The sequence below is a fragment of the Hyla sarda genome, unplaced genomic scaffold (genome assembly GCF_029499605.1).
Source record: "Hyla sarda isolate aHylSar1 unplaced genomic scaffold, aHylSar1.hap1 scaffold_1426, whole genome shotgun sequence".
Taxonomy (NCBI): domain Eukaryota; kingdom Metazoa; phylum Chordata; class Amphibia; order Anura; family Hylidae; genus Hyla; species Hyla sarda.
In genome coordinates, this window is record NW_026608056.1 from 12,872 (window position 1) to 28,323 (window position 15,452).

At 46.4% G+C, this 15,452-nt stretch overlaps 7 non-coding genes across 7 annotated transcripts; all 7 read left to right on the forward strand.

Annotated features, from left to right (window-relative positions):
• The first annotated feature begins 646 nt into the window (after nt 1–646).
• On the forward strand, nt 647–837 carry LOC130307464 (U2 spliceosomal RNA). Its single transcript, XR_008856641.1, has one exon. It is a non-coding gene; the product is annotated as a U2 spliceosomal RNA (small nuclear RNA).
• A 2,095-nt stretch (nt 838–2,932) lies between these two features.
• LOC130307493 (U2 spliceosomal RNA) lies at nt 2,933–3,123 on the forward strand. The gene has a single exon (XR_008856671.1). It is a non-coding gene; the product is annotated as a U2 spliceosomal RNA (small nuclear RNA).
• Nucleotides 3,124–5,217: 2,094 nt separating this feature from the next.
• Nucleotides 5,218–5,408, forward strand: LOC130307465 (U2 spliceosomal RNA). Its single transcript, XR_008856642.1, has one exon. It is a non-coding gene; the product is annotated as a U2 spliceosomal RNA (small nuclear RNA).
• Nucleotides 5,409–7,503: 2,095 nt separating this feature from the next.
• Nucleotides 7,504–7,694, forward strand: LOC130307466 (U2 spliceosomal RNA). The gene has a single exon (XR_008856643.1). It is a non-coding gene; the product is annotated as a U2 spliceosomal RNA (small nuclear RNA).
• A 2,099-nt stretch (nt 7,695–9,793) lies between these two features.
• LOC130307494 (U2 spliceosomal RNA) lies at nt 9,794–9,984 on the forward strand. The gene has a single exon (XR_008856672.1). It is a non-coding gene; the product is annotated as a U2 spliceosomal RNA (small nuclear RNA).
• A 2,085-nt stretch (nt 9,985–12,069) lies between these two features.
• Nucleotides 12,070–12,260, forward strand: LOC130307467 (U2 spliceosomal RNA). Its single transcript, XR_008856644.1, has one exon. It is a non-coding gene; the product is annotated as a U2 spliceosomal RNA (small nuclear RNA).
• A 2,085-nt stretch (nt 12,261–14,345) lies between these two features.
• Nucleotides 14,346–14,536, forward strand: LOC130307468 (U2 spliceosomal RNA). The gene has a single exon (XR_008856645.1). It is a non-coding gene; the product is annotated as a U2 spliceosomal RNA (small nuclear RNA).
• The last annotated feature ends 916 nt before the right edge of the window (nt 14,537–15,452 follow it).

Genomic DNA, 15,452 nt, shown 5'->3' on the forward strand with positions numbered 1-15,452 from the left:
CTAGAACCCTCAGAACTACAGTGCTATGATGTCACTGACTTCCACAGGCCTTGCAGAGTGTAAACAACAACAACCCAGCTTTGTTGTGTATGTAACCATAGGGATTTGTGATGTCACCTAGAACCTTCACAGCAGCGACAGCTTTATGAGGAGCATCAGCACTGCTCTGCCTGAGCAGAACCATCACCGCCATAGGTTGTCAAATAACCCGGATTTAACCCACACAGGTAAGTCCAATGGGGTGCAGGCATGTCCTCTATGCTTACAGCTTCCCGTGGGTGTTGGTTTGATACCGTTTGGGGACAGCCAAGGAGGCATCTGCAGGCAACAAAGGTAGGTGTGTGCTTGTGTGTGTGTTTCCTATGCAGATCCTAAGCCCAGTGTCACATGCAAGTAGGAGGAGTAAGAAGGGTTCCTGGCAAATCCGGGTTATGGATTGCATTTAAAAAGGCCCCGTGGGAGTGCAATGGGCCCCTGTCTTGCTGCTTAGCAATAATGGTATGGGTTTAGGTTCTGCTGTGTGTACTGGTGGTTGACTGCCCCCCAGCCCAGAGTGTGCATGGAAAATTGTCTGGCAGCCTCCCTGACAGCAAGCAGTGATAGTGCCCATGAAGGGGACCTTGTTGGGCCCGCCCCTTTCACGGTTATCGCTTCTCGGCCTTTTGGCTAAGATCAAGTGTAGTATCTGTTCTTATCAGTTTAATATCTGATACGTCCCCTATCTGGGGACCATATATTAAATGGATTTTTGAGAACGGGGGCCGATTTCGAAGCTTGCTTCCGTCGCCCTATGCATTGACCCGATATGGCAGTATCTTCGGGTACAGTGCACCACCCCCTTACAGGGTTAAAAAGAAAGATTCCTACTTTCATTGCTACCTGCTTGCTGGCTAGCCAGCTAGCCAGCCCTGTGGGCCTTGCTGCTGCAGCCAAAAAACAAAAGGTGGTGCTGCTGCTGCTGCTTCTGCTGCTTCTGCTTGTGTCTGGCCGCTGTTGGAGCGTCCAGGCACAGGACTTCTGCTGCTGCTGACTAAATGGCCTCCTTAATTGGATCATTTGAGTAGCCAGCACACCTGTGCAGGTAGGGCATGACATGATAGGCAGCTGCCTTGATAGCGGGTGGGTGCTGAATGTTCCTAATTGACAAAATAAGATTAATGCTTATGAAGAAATATAAAATCTCATCCCTTCCCCAATATCGCGCCACACCCCTACCCCTTAATTCCCTGGTTGAACTTGATGGACATATGTCTTTTTTCGACCGTACTAACTATGTAACTATGTAACATAACGGGGGGGGGGGGGGGGGGGGTCTCCTGGCTGTTCACACAGGTGTGTCATTGCTGTACATTGACCATGCATTGCTTCTGTGGTATTGCAAAGGCAAAGACAAATGCTTCCAGCCATCCATTGCACTAATGGATTGGTCATCAGCTGGCTGTCTATGTCCCGCATCAATATAGACCAAAGTACAGAGGGTTAGGCTATGCTATTGTGCACCTACCTGATGCATCAGAAGGTGCGAGGCCCTTGCTAAATTCTGTGCACAGACTTTGAGATCTATACTTTAGACTGTATCTAAACCTGCTCCAACATGGACTGACATTCTGGCCTACTTTCAGCCGATGCGACTTGTCTGTCGCTGAACAGTCGCTTTTTATGTATTCAGCACCTATGTATAATGTTGTAAAAATGCTCTAGAAGCTAAAGTCGCAGAAATGTCACACATATTTGGCCTGCAACTTTCTGTGCGACAAATTCAGACAGGAAAAATCAGTATAAATCCTTAGAAAATTATCCCCCAGTGTCTCCATCTGCTGGCGGTATTGAATAAGCATTGCTGCACTGATGGGGTATGCATTAGACGAAAAAAAAGAAGAAAAAGAAGAATAATACGCCCAGAAAAGAGGCGAAAAGGAGAAAAACGTAAAAAAACTTGAAAAAAAAGTAAGAGGAAGAGAAGGGAAAAAAAGGTGGAAATGGGTTTAAAAGTGATTTCGGCGGAGAAATATATATATATATATATATATATATATATATATATATATATATATATATATGCGCACACACACACATAGATATAAACGTATTCTCCGTTGAGATATTGCAGCCGCTGCTGTGTCCAGGCCCAGGAGCCTTAGCACTGTGCTGTGATGTCACTCAATACCACTGACATCACTAGGTGTAAACAACATCTCTCCTTTGCTGTGTATGTGACTATGGAGCTGTTTGGTGATGTCGTCTATTATGGCCTTCATAGAAGCAACAGGAGATTGTTGCATCCATCTAGAACCCTCAGAACTACAGTGCTATGATGTCACTGACTTCCACAGGCCTTGCAGAGTGTAAACAACAACAACCCAGCTTTGTTGTGTATGTAACCATAGGGATTTGTGATGTCACCTAGAACCTTCACAGCAGCGACAGCTTTATGAGGAGCATCAGCACTGCTCTGCCTGAGCAGAACCATCACCGCCATAGGTTGTCAAATAACCCGGATTTAACCCACACAGGTAAGTCCAATGGGGTGCAGGCATGTCCTCTATGCTTACAGCTTCCCGTGGGTGTTGGTTTGATACCGTTTGGGGACAGCCAAGGAGGCATCTGCAGGCAACAAAGGTAGGTGTGTGCTTGTGTGTGTGTTTCCTATGCAGATCCTAAGCCCAGTGTCACATGCAAGTAGGAGGAGTAAGAAGGGTTCCTGGCAAATCCGGGTTATGGATTGCATTTAAAAAGGCCCCGTGGGAGTGCAATGGGCCCCTGTCTTGCTGCTTAGCAATAATGGTATGGGTTTAGGTTCTGCTGTGTGTACTGGTGGTTGACTGCCCCCCAGCCCAGAGTGTGCATGGAAAATTGTCTGGCAGCCTCCCTGACAGCAAGCAGTGATAGTGCCCATGAAGGGGACCTTGTTGGGCCCGCCCCTTTCACGGTTATCGCTTCTCGGCCTTTTGGCTAAGATCAAGTGTAGTATCTGTTCTTATCAGTTTAATTTCTGATACGTCCCCTATCTGGGGACCATATATTAAATGGATTTTTGAGAACGGGGGCCGATTTCGAAGCTTGCTTCCGTCGCCCTATGCATTGACCCGATATGGCAGTATCTTCGGGTACAGTGCACCACCCCCTTACAGGGTTAAAAAGAAAGATTCCTACTTTCATTGCTACCTGCTTGCTGGCTAGCCAGCTAGCCAGCCCTGTGGGCCTTGCTGCTGCAGCCAAAAAACAAAAGGTGGTGCTGCTGCTGCTGCTTCTGCTGCTTCTGCTGCTTCTGCTTGTGTCTGGCCGCTGTTGGAGCGTCCAGGCACAGGACTTCTGCTGCTGCTGACTAAATGGCCTCCTTAATTGGATCATTTGAGTAGCCAGCACACCTGTGCAGGTAGGGCATGACATGATAGGCAGCTGCCTTGATAGCGGGTGGGTGCTGAATGTTCCTAATTGACAAAATAAGATTAATGCTTATGAAGAAATATAAAATCTCATCCCTTCCCCAATATCGCGCCACACCCCTACCCCTTAATTCCCTGGTTGAACTTGATGGACATATGTCTTTTTTCGACCGTACTAACTATGTAACTATGTAACATAACATGGGGGGGGGGGGGGGGGGGTCTCCTGGCTGTTCACACAGGTGTGTCATTGCTGTACATTGACCATGCATTGCTTCTGTGGTATTGCAAAGGCAAAGACAAATGCTTCCAGCCATCCATTGCACTAATGGATTGGTCATCAGCTGGCTGTCTATGTCCCGCATCAATATAGACCAAAGTACAGAGGGTTAGGCTATGCTATTGTGCACCTACCTGATGCATCAGAAGGTGCAAGGCCCTTGCTAAATTCTGTGCACAGACTTTGAGATCTATACTTTAGACTGTATCTAAACCTGCTCCAACATGGACTGACATTCTGGCCTACTTTCAGCCGATGCGACTTGTCTGTCGCTGAACAGTCGCTTTTTATGTATTCAGCACCTATGTATAATGTTGTAAAAATGCTCTAGAAGCTAAAGTCGCAGAAATGTCACACATATTTGGCCTGCAACTTTCTGTGCGACAAATTCAGACAGGAAAAATCAGTATAAATCCTTAGAAAATTATCCCCCAGTGTCTCCATCTGCTGGCGGTATTGAATAAGCATTGCTGCACTGATGGGGTATGCATTAGACGAAAAAAAAGAAGAAAAAGAAGAATAATACGCCCAGAAAAGAGGCGAAAAGGAGAAAAACGTAAAAAAACGTGAAAAAAAGTAAGAGGAAGAGAAGGGAAAAAAAGGTGGAAATGGGTTTAAAAGTGATTTCGGCGGAGAAATATATATATATATATATATATATATATATATATATATATACGCGCACACACACACATATATATAAACGTATTCTCCGTTGAGATATTGCAGCCGCTGCTGTGTCCAGGCCCAGGAGCCTTAGCACTGTGCTGTGATGTCACTCAATACCACTGACATCACTAGGTGTAAACAACATCTCTCCTTTGCTGTGTATGTGACTATGGAGCTGTTTGGTGATGTCGTCTATTATGGCCTTCATAGAAGCAACAGGAGATTGTTGCATCCATCTAGAACCCTCAGAACTACAGTGCTATGATGTCACTCACTTCCACAGGCCTTGCAGAGTGTAAACAACAACAACCCAGCTTTGTTGTGTATGTAACCATAGGGATTTGTGATGTCACCTAGAACCTTCACAGCAGCGACAGCTTTATGAGGAGCATCAGCACTGCTCTGCCTGAGCAGAACCATCACCGCCATAGGTTGTCAAATAACCCGGATTTAACCCACACAGGTAAGTCCAATGGGGTGCAGGCATGTCCTCTATGCTTACAGCTTCCCGTGGGTGTTGGTTTGATACCGTTTGGGGACAGCCAAGGAGGCATCTGCAGGCAACAAAGGTAGGTGTGTGCTTGTGTGTGTGTTTCCTATGCAGATCCTAAGCCCAGTGTCACATGCAAGTAGGAGGAGTAAGAAGGGTTCCTGGCAAATCCGGGTTATGGATTGCATTTAAAAAGGCCCCGTGGGAGTGCAATGGGCCCCTGTCTTGCTGCTTAGCAATAATGGTATGGGTTTAGGTTCTGCTGTGTGTACTGGTGGTTGACTGCCCCCCAGCCCAGAGTGTGCATGGAAAATTGTCTGGCAGCCTCCCTGACAGCAAGCAGTGATAGTGCCCATGAAGGGGACCTTGTTGGGCCCGCCCCTTTCACGGTTATCGCTTCTCGGCCTTTTGGCTAAGATCAAGTGTAGTATCTGTTCTTATCAGTTTAATATCTGATACGTCCCCTATCTGGGGACCATATATTAAATGGATTTTTGAGAACGGGGGCCGATTTCGAAGCTTGCTTCCGTCGCCCTATGCATTGACCCGATATGGCAGTATCTTCGGGTACAGTGCACCACCCCCTTACAGGGTTAAAAAGAAAGATTCCTACTTTCATTGCTACCTGCTTGCTGGCTAGCCAGCTAGCCAGCCCTGTGGGCCTTGCTGCTGCAGCCAAAAAACAAAAGGTGGTGCTGCTGCTGCTGCTTCTGCTGCTTCTGCTTGTGTCTGGCCGCTGTTGGAGCGTCCAGGCACAGGACTTCTGCTGCTGCTGACTAAATGGCCTCCTTAATTGGATCATTTGAGTAGCCAGCACACCTGTGCAGGTAGGGCATGACATGATAGGCAGCTGCCTTGATAGCGGGTGGGTGCTGAATGTTCCTAATTGACAAAATAAGATTAATGCTTATGAAGAAATATAAAATCTCATCCCTTCCCCAATATCGCGCCACACCCCTACCCCTTAATTCCCTGGTTGAACTTGATGGACATATGTCTTTTTTCGACCGTACTAACTATGTAACTATGTAACATAACATGGGGGGGGGGGGGGGGGGGGTCTCCTGGCTGTTCACACAGGTGTGTCATTGCTGTACATTGACCATGCATTGCTTCTGTGGTATTGCAAAGGCAAAGACAAATGCTTCCAGCCATCCATTGCACTAATGGATTGGTCATCAGCTGGCTGTCTATGTCCCGCATCAATATAGACCAAAGTACAGAGGGTTAGGCTATGCTATTGTGCACCTACCTGATGCATCAGAAGGTGCGAGGCCCTTGCTAAATTCTGTGCACAGACTTTGAGATCTATACTTTAGACTGTATCTAAACCTGCTCCAACATGGACTGACATTCTGGCCTACTTTCAGCCGATGCGACTTGTCTGTCGCTGAACAGTCGCTTTTTATGTATTCAGCACCTATGTATAATGTTGTAAAAATGCTCTAGAAGCTAAAGTCGCAGAAATGTCACACATATTTGGCCTGCAACTTTCTGTGCGACAAATTCAGACAGGAAAAATCAGTATAAATCCTTAGAAAATTATCCCCCAGTGTCTCCATCTGCTGGCGGTATTGAATAAGCATTGCTGCACTGATGGGGTATGCATTAGACGAAAAAAAAGAAGAAAAAGAAGAATAATACGCCCAGAAAAGAGGCGAAAAGGAGAAAAACGTAAAAAAACGTGAAAAAAAAGTAAGAGGAAGAGAAGGGAAAAAAAGGTGGAAATGGGTTTAAAAGTGATTTCGGCGGAGAAATATATATATATATATATATATATATATATATATATATATATATATATACGCGCACACACACACATATATATAAACGTATTCTCCGTTGAGATATTGCAGCCGCTGCTGTGTCCAGGCCCAGGAGCCTTAGCACTGTGCTGTGATGTCACTCAATACCACTGACATCACTAGGTGTAAACAACATCTCTCCTTTGCTGTGTATGTGACTATGGAGCTGTTTGGTGATGTCGTCTATTATGGCCTTCATAGAAGCAACAGGAGATTGTTGCATCCATCTAGAACCCTCAGAACTACAGTGCTATGATGTCACTGACTTCCACAGGCCTTGCAGAGTGTAAACAACAACAACCCAGCTTTGTTGTGTATGTAACCATAGGGATTTGTGATGTCACCTAGAACCTTCACAGCAGCGACAGCTTTATGAGGAGCATCAGCACTGCTCTGCCTGAGCAGAACCATCACCGCCATAGGTTGTCAAATAACCCGGATTTAACCCACACAGGTAAGTCCAATGGGGTGCAGGCATGTCCTCTATGCTTACAGCTTCCCGTGGGTGTTGGTTTGATACCATTTGGGGACAGCCAAGGAGGCATCTGCAGGCAACAAAGGTAGGTGTGTGCTTGTGTGTGTGTTTCCTATGCAGATCCTAAGCCCAGTGTCACATGCAAGTAGGAGGAGTAAGAAGGGTTCCTGGCAAATCCGGGTTATGGATTGCATTTAAAAAGGCCCCGTGGGAGTGCAATGGGCCCCTGTCTTGCTGCTTAGCAATAATGGTATGGGTTTAGGTTCTGCTGTGTGTACTGGTGGTTGACTGCCCCCCAGCCCAGAGTGTGCATGGAAAATTGTCTGGCAGCCTCCCTGACAGCAAGCAGTGATAGTGCCCATGAAGGGGACCTTGTTGGGCCCGCCCCTTTCACGGTTATCGCTTCTCGGCCTTTTGGCTAAGATCAAGTGTAGTATCTGTTCTTATCAGTTTAATATCTGATACGTCCCCTATCTGGGGACCATATATTAAATGGATTTTTGAGAACGGGGGCCGATTTCGAAGCTTGCTTCCGTCGCCCTATGCATTGACCCGATATGGCAGTATCTTCGGGTACAGTGCACCACCCCCTTACAGGGTTAAAAAGAAAGATTCCTACTTTCATTGCTACCTGCTTGCTGGCTAGCCAGCTAGCCAGCCCTGTGGGCCTTGCTGCTGCAGCCAAAAAACAAAAGGTGGTGCTGCTGCTGCTGCTTCTGCTGCTTCTGCTTGTGTCTGGCCGCTGTTGGAGCGTCCAGGCACAGGACTTCTGCTGCTGCTGACTAAATGGCCTCCTTAATTGGATCATTTGAGTAGCCAGCACACCTGTGCAGGTAGGGCATGACATGATAGGCAGCTGCCTTGATAGCGGGTGGGTGCTGAATGTTCCTAATTGACAAAATAAGATTAATGCTTATGAAGAAATATAAAATCTCATCCCTTCCCCAATATCGCGCCACACCCCTACCCCTTAATTCCCTGGTTGAACTTGATGGACATATGTCTTTTTTCGACCGTACTAACTATGTAACTATGTAACATAACATGGGGGGGGGGGGGGGGGGGGGGGGTCTCCTGGCTGTTCACACAGGTGTGTCATTGCTGTACATTGACCATGCATTGCTTCTGTGGTATTGCAAAGGCAAAGACAAATGCTTCCAGCCATCCATTGCACTAATGGATTGGTCATCAGCTGGCTGTCTATGTCCCGCATCAATATAGACCAAAGTACAGAGGGTTAGGCTATGCTATTGTGCACCTACCTGATGCATCAGAAGGTGCGAGGCCCTTGCTAAATTCTGTGCACAGACTTTGAGATCTATACTTTAGACTGTATCTAAACCTGCTCCAACATGGACTGACATTCTGGCCTACTTTCAGCCGATGCGACTTGTCTGTCGCTGAACAGTCGCTTTTTATGTATTCAGCACCTATGTATAATGTTGTAAAAATGCTCTAGAAGCTAAAGTCGCAGAAATGTCACACATATTTGGCCTGCAACTTTCTGTGCGACAAATTCAGACAGGAAAAATCAGTATAAATCCTTAGAAAATTATCCCCCAGTGTCTCCATCTGCTGGCGGTATTGAATAAGCATTGCTGCACTGATGGGGTATGCATTAGACGAAAAAAAAGAAGAAAAAGAAGAATAATACGCCCAGAAAAGAGGCGAAAAGGAGAAAAACGTAAAAAAACGTGAAAAAAAAGTAAGAGGAAGAGAAGGGAAAAAAAGGTGGAAATGGGTTTAAAAGTGATTTCGGCGGAGAAATATATATATATATATATATATATATATATATATATATATATATATATACGCGCACACACACACATATATATAAACGTATTCTCCGTTGAGATATTGCAGCCGCTGCTGTGTCCAGGCCCAGGAGCCTTAGCACTGTGCTGTGATGTCACTCAATACCACTGACATCACTAGGTGTAAACAACATCTCTCCTTTGCTGTGTATGTGACTATGGAGCTGTTTGGTGATGTCGTCTATTATGGCCTTCATAGAAGCAACAGGAGATTGTTGCATCCATCTAGAACCCTCAGAACTACAGTGCTATGATGTCACTGACTTCCACAGGCCTTGCAGAGTGTAAACAACAACAACCCAGCTTTGTTGTGTATGTAACCATAGGGATTTGTGATGTCACCTAGAACCTTCACAGCAGCGACAGCTTTATGAGGAGCATCAGCACTGCTCTGCCTGAGCAGAACCATCACCGCCATAGGTTGTCAAATAACCCGGATTTAACCCACACAGGTAAGTCCAATGGGGTGCAGGCATGTCCTCTATGCTTACAGCTTCCCGTGGGTGTTGGTTTGATACCGTTTGGGGACAGCCAAGGAGGCATCTGCAGGCAACAAAGGTAGGTGTGTGCTTGTGTGTGTGTTTCCTATGCAGATCCTAAGCCCAGTGTCACATGCAAGTAGGAGGAGTAAGAAGGGTTCCTGGCAAATCCGGGTTATGGATTGCATTTAAAAAGGCCCCGTGGGAGTGCAATGGGCCCCTGTCTTGCTGCTTAGCAATAATGGTATGGGTTTAGGTTCTGCTGTGTGTACTGGTGGTTGACTGCCCCCCAGCCCAGAGTGTGCATGGAAAATTGTCTGGCAGCCTCCCTGACAGCAAGCAGTGATAGTGCCCATGAAGGGGACCTTGTTGGGCCCGCCCCTTTCACGGTTATCGCTTCTCGGCCTTTTGGCTAAGATCAAGTGTAGTATCTGTTCTTATCAGTTTAATATCTGATACGTCCCCTATCTGGGGACCATATATTAAATGGATTTTTGAGAACGGGGGCCGATTTCGAAGCTTGCTTCCGTCGCCCTATGCATTGACCCAATATGGCAGTATCTTCGGGTACAGTGCACCACCCCCTTACAGGGTTAAAAAGAAAGATTCCTACTTTCATTGCTACCTGCTTGCTGGCTAGCCAGCTAGCCAGCCCTGTGGGCCTTGCTGCTGCAGCCAAAAAACAAAAGGTGGTGCTGCTGCTGCTGCTTCTGCTGCTTCTGCTTGTGTCTGGCCGCTGTTGGAGCGTCCAGGCACAGGATTTCTGCTGCTGCTGACTAAATGGCCTCCTTAATTGGATCATTTGAGTAGCCAGCACACCTGTGCAGGTAGGGCATGACATGATAGGCAGCTGCCTTGATAGCGGGTGGGTGCTGAATGTTCCTAATTGACAAAATAAGATTAATGCTTATGAAGAAATATAAAATCTCATCCCTTCCCCAATATCGCGCCACACCCCTACCCCTTAATTCCCTGGTTGAACTTGATGGACATATGTCTTTTTGCGACCGTACTAACTATGTAACTATGTAACATAACATGGGGGGGGGGGGGGGGGGTCTCCTGGCTGTTCACACAGGTGTGTCATTGCTGTACATTGACCATGCATTGCTTCTGTGGTATTGCAAAGGCAAAGACAAATGCTTCCAGCCATCCATTGCACTAATGGATTGGTCATCAGCTGGCTGTCTATGTCCCGCATCAATATAGACCAAAGTACAGAGGGTTAGGCTATGCTATTGTGCACCTACCTGATGCATCAGAAGGTGCGAGGCCCTTGCTAAATTCTGTGCACAGACTTTGAGATCTATACTTTAGACTGTATCTAAACCTGCTCCAACATGGACTGACATTCTGGCCTACTTTCAGCCGATGCGACTTGTCTGTCGCTGAACAGTCGCTTTTTATGTATTCAGCACCTATGTATAATGTTGTAAAAATGCTCTAGAAGCTAAAGTCGCAGAAATGTCACACATATTTGGCCTGCAACTTTCTGTGCGACAAATTCAGACAGGAAAAATCAGTATAAATCCTTAGAAAATTATCCCCCAGTGTCTCCATCTGCTGGCGGTATTGAATAAGCATTGCTGCACTGATGGGGTATGCATTAGACGAAAAAAAAGAAGAAAAAGAAGAATAATACGCCCAGAAAAGAGGCGAAAAGGAGAAAAACGTAAAAAAACGTGAAAAAAAAGTAAGAGGAAGAGAAGGGAAAAAAAGGTGGAAATGGGTTTAAAAGTGATTTCGGCGGAGAAATATATATATATATATATATATATATATATATATATATATACGCGCACACACACACATATATATAAACGTATTCTCCGTTGAGATATTGCAGCCGCTGCTGTGTCCAGGCCCAGGAGCCTTAGCACTGTGCTGTGATGTCACTCAATACCACTGACATCACTAGGTGTAAACAACATCTCTCCTTTGCTGTGTATGTGACTATGGAGCTGTTTGGTGATGTCGTCTATTATGGCCTTCATAGAAGCAACAGGAGATTGTTGCATCCATCTAGAACCCTCAGAACTACAGTGCTATGATGTCACTGACTTCCACAGGCCTTGCAGAGTGTAAACAACAACAACCTAGCTTTGTTGTGTATGTAACCATAGGGATTTGTGATGTCACCTAGAACCTTCACAGCAGCGACAGCTTTATGAGGAGCATCAGCACTGCTCTGCCTGAGCAGAACCATCACCGCCATAGGTTGTCAAATAACCCGGATTTAACCCACACAGGTAAGTCCAATGGGGTGCAGGCATGTCCTCTATGCTTACAGCTTCCCGTGGGTGTTGGTTTGATACCGTTTGGGGACAGCCAAGGAGGCATCTGCAGGCAACAAAGGTAGGTGTGTGCTTGTGTGTGTGTTTCCTATGCAGATCCTAAGCCCAGTGTCACATGCAAGTAGGAGGAGTAAGAAGGGTTCCTGGCAAATCCGGGTTATGGATTGCATTTAAAAAGGCCCCGTGGGAGTGCAATGGGCCCCTGTCTTGCTGCTTAGCAATAATGGTATGGGTTTAGGTTCTGCTGTGTGTACTGGTGGTTGACTGCCCCCCAGCCCAGAGTGTGCATGGAAAATTGTCTGGCAGCCTCCCTGACAGCAAGCAGTGATAGTGCCCATGAAGGGGACCTTGTTGGGCCCGCCCCTTTCACGGTTATCGCTTCTCGGCCTTTTGGCTAAGATCAAGTGTAGTATCTGTTCTTATCAGTTTAATATCTGATACGTCCCCTATCTGGGGACCATATATTAAATGGATTTTTGAGAACGGGGGCCGATTTCGAAGCTTGCTTCCGTCGCCCTATGCATTGACCCGATATGGCAGTATCTTCGGGTACAGTGCACCACCCCCTTACAGGGTTAAAAAGAAAGATTCCTACTTTCATTGCTACCTGCTTGCTGGCTAGCCAGCTAGCCAGCCCTGTGGGCCTTGCTGCTGCAGCCAAAAAACAAAAGGTGGTGCTGCTGCTGCTGCTTCTGCTGCTTCTGCTTGTGTCTGGCCGCTGTTGGAGCGTCCAGGCACAGGACTTCTGCTGCTGCTGACTAAATGGCCTCCTTAATTGGATCATTTGAGTAGCCAGCACACCTGTGCAGGTAGGGCATGACATGATAGGCAGCTGCCTTGATAGCGGGTGGGTGCTGAATGTTCCTAATTGACAAAATAAGATTAATGCTTATGAAGAAATATAAAATCTCATCCCTTCCCCAATATCGCGCCACACCCCTACCCCTTAATTCCCTGGTTGAACTTGATGGACATATGTCTTTTTTCGACCGTACTAACTATGTAACTATGTAACATAACATGGGGGGGGGGGGGGGGGGGGTCTCCTGGCTGTTCACACAGGTGTGTCATTGCTGTACATTGACCATGCATTGCTTCTGTGGTATTGCAAAGGCAAAGACAAATGCTTCCAGCCATCCATTGCACTAATGGATTGGTCATCAGCTGGCTGTCTATGTCCCGCATCAATATAGACCAAAGTACAGAGGGTTAGGCTATGCTATTGTGCACCTACCTGATGCATCAGAAGGTGCGAGGCCCTTGCTAAATTCTGTGCACAGACTTTGAGATCTATACTTTAGACTGTATCTAAACCTGCTCCAACATGGACTGACATTCTGGCCTACTTTCAGCCGATGCGACTTGTCTGTCGCTGAACAGTCGCTTTTTATGTATTCAGCACCTATGTATAATGTTGTAAAAATGCTCTAGAAGCTAAAGTCGCAGAAATGTCACACATATTTGGCCTGCAACTTTCTGTGCGACAAATTCAGACAGGAAAAATCAGTATAAATCCTTAGAAAATTATCCCCCAGTGTCTCCATCTGCTGGCGGTATTGAATAAGCATTGCTGCACTGATGGGGTATGCATTAGACGAAAAAAAAGAAGAAAAAGAAGAATAATACGCCCAGAAAAGAGGCGAAAAGGAGAAAAACGTAAAAAAACGTGAAAAAAAAGTAAGAGGAAGAGAAGGGAAAAAAAGGTGGAAATGGGTTTAAAAGTGATTTCGGCGGAGAAATATATATATATATATATATATATATATATATATATATACGCGCACACACACACATATATATAAACGTATTCTCCGTTGAGATATTGCAGCCGCTGCTGTGTCCAGGCCCAGGAGCCTTAGCACTGTGCTGTGATGTCACTCAATACCACTGACATCACTAGGTGTAAACAACATCTCTCCTTTGCTGTGTATGTGACTATGGAGCTGTTTGGTGATGTCGTCTATTATGGCCTTCATAGAAGCAACAGGAGATTGTTGCATCCATCTAGAACCCTCAGAACTACAGTGCTATGATGTCACTGACTTCCACAGGCCTTGCAGAGTGTAAACAACAACAACCTAGCTTTGTTGTGTATGTAACCATAGGGATTTGTGATGTCACCTAGAACCTTCACAGCAGCGACAGCTTTATGAGGAGCATCAGCACTGCTCTGCCTGAGCAGAACCATCACCGCCATAGGTTGTCAAATAACCCGGATTTAACCCACACAGGTAAGTCCAATGGGGTGCAGGCATGTCCTCTATGCTTACAGCTTCCCGTGGGTGTTGGTTTGATACCGTTTGGGGACAGCCAAGGAGGCATCTGCAGGCAACAAAGGTAGGTGTGTGCTTGTGTGTGTGTTTCCTATGCAGATCCTAAGCCCAGTGTCACATGCAAGTAGGAGGAGTAAGAAGGGTTCCTGGCAAATCCGGGTTATGGATTGCATTTAAAAAGGCCCCGTGGGAGTGCAATGGGCCCCTGTCTTGCTGCTTAGCAATAATGGTATGGGTTTAGGTTCTGCTGTGTGTACTGGTGGTTGACTGCCCCCCAGCCCAGAGTGTGCATGGAAAATTGTCTGGCAGCCTCCCTGACAGCAAGCAGTGATAGTGCCCATGAAGGGGACCTTGTTGGGCCCGCCCCTTTCACGGTTATCGCTTCTCGGCCTTTTGGCTAAGATCAAGTGTAGTATCTGTTCTTATCAGTTTAATATCTGATACGTCCCCTATCTGGGGACCATATATTAAATGGATTTTTGAGAACGGGGGCCGATTTCGAAGCTTGCTTCCGTCGCCCTATGCATTGACCCGATATGGCAGTATCTTCGGGTACAGTGCACCACCCCCTTACAGGGTTAAAAAGAAAGATTCCTACTTTCATTGCTACCTGCTTGCTGGCTAGCCAGCTAGCCAGCCCTGTGGGCCTTGCTGCTGCAGCCAAAAAACAAAAGGTGGTGCTGCTGCTGCTGCTTCTGCTGCTTCTGCTTGTGTCTGGCCGCTGTTGGAGCGTCCAGGCACAGGACTTCTGCTGCTGCTGACTAAATGGCCTCCTTAATTGGATCATTTGAGTAGCCAGCACACCTGTGCAGGTAGGGCATGACATGATAGGCAGCTGCCTTGATAGCGGGTGGGTGCTGAATGTTCCTAATTGACAAAATAAGATTAATGCTTATGAAGAAATATAAAATCTCATCCCTTCCCCAATATCGCGCCACACCCCTACCCCTTAATTCCCTGGTTGAACTTGATGGACATATGTCTTTTTTCGACCGTACTAACTATGTAACTATGTAACATAACATGGGGGGGGGGGGGGGGGGGGTCTCCTGGCTGTTCACACAGGTGTGTCATTGCTGTACATTGACCATGCATTGCTTCTGTGGTATTGCAAAGGCAAAGACAAATGCTTCCAGCCATCCATTGCACTAATGGATTGGTCATCAGCTGGCTGTCTATGTCCCGCATCAATATAGACCAAAGTACAGAGGGTTAGGCTATGCTATTGTGCACCTACCTGATGCATCAGAAGGTGCGAGGCCCTTGCTAAATTCTGTGCACAGACTTTGAGATCTATACTTTAGACTGTATCTAAACCTGCTCCAACATGGACTGACATTCTGGCCTACTTTCAGCCGATGCGACTTGTCTGTCGCTGAACAGTCGCTTTTTATGTATTCAGCACCTATGTATAATGTTGTAAAAATGCTCTAGAAGCTAAAGTCGCAGAAATGTCACACATATTTGGCCTGCAACTTTCTGTG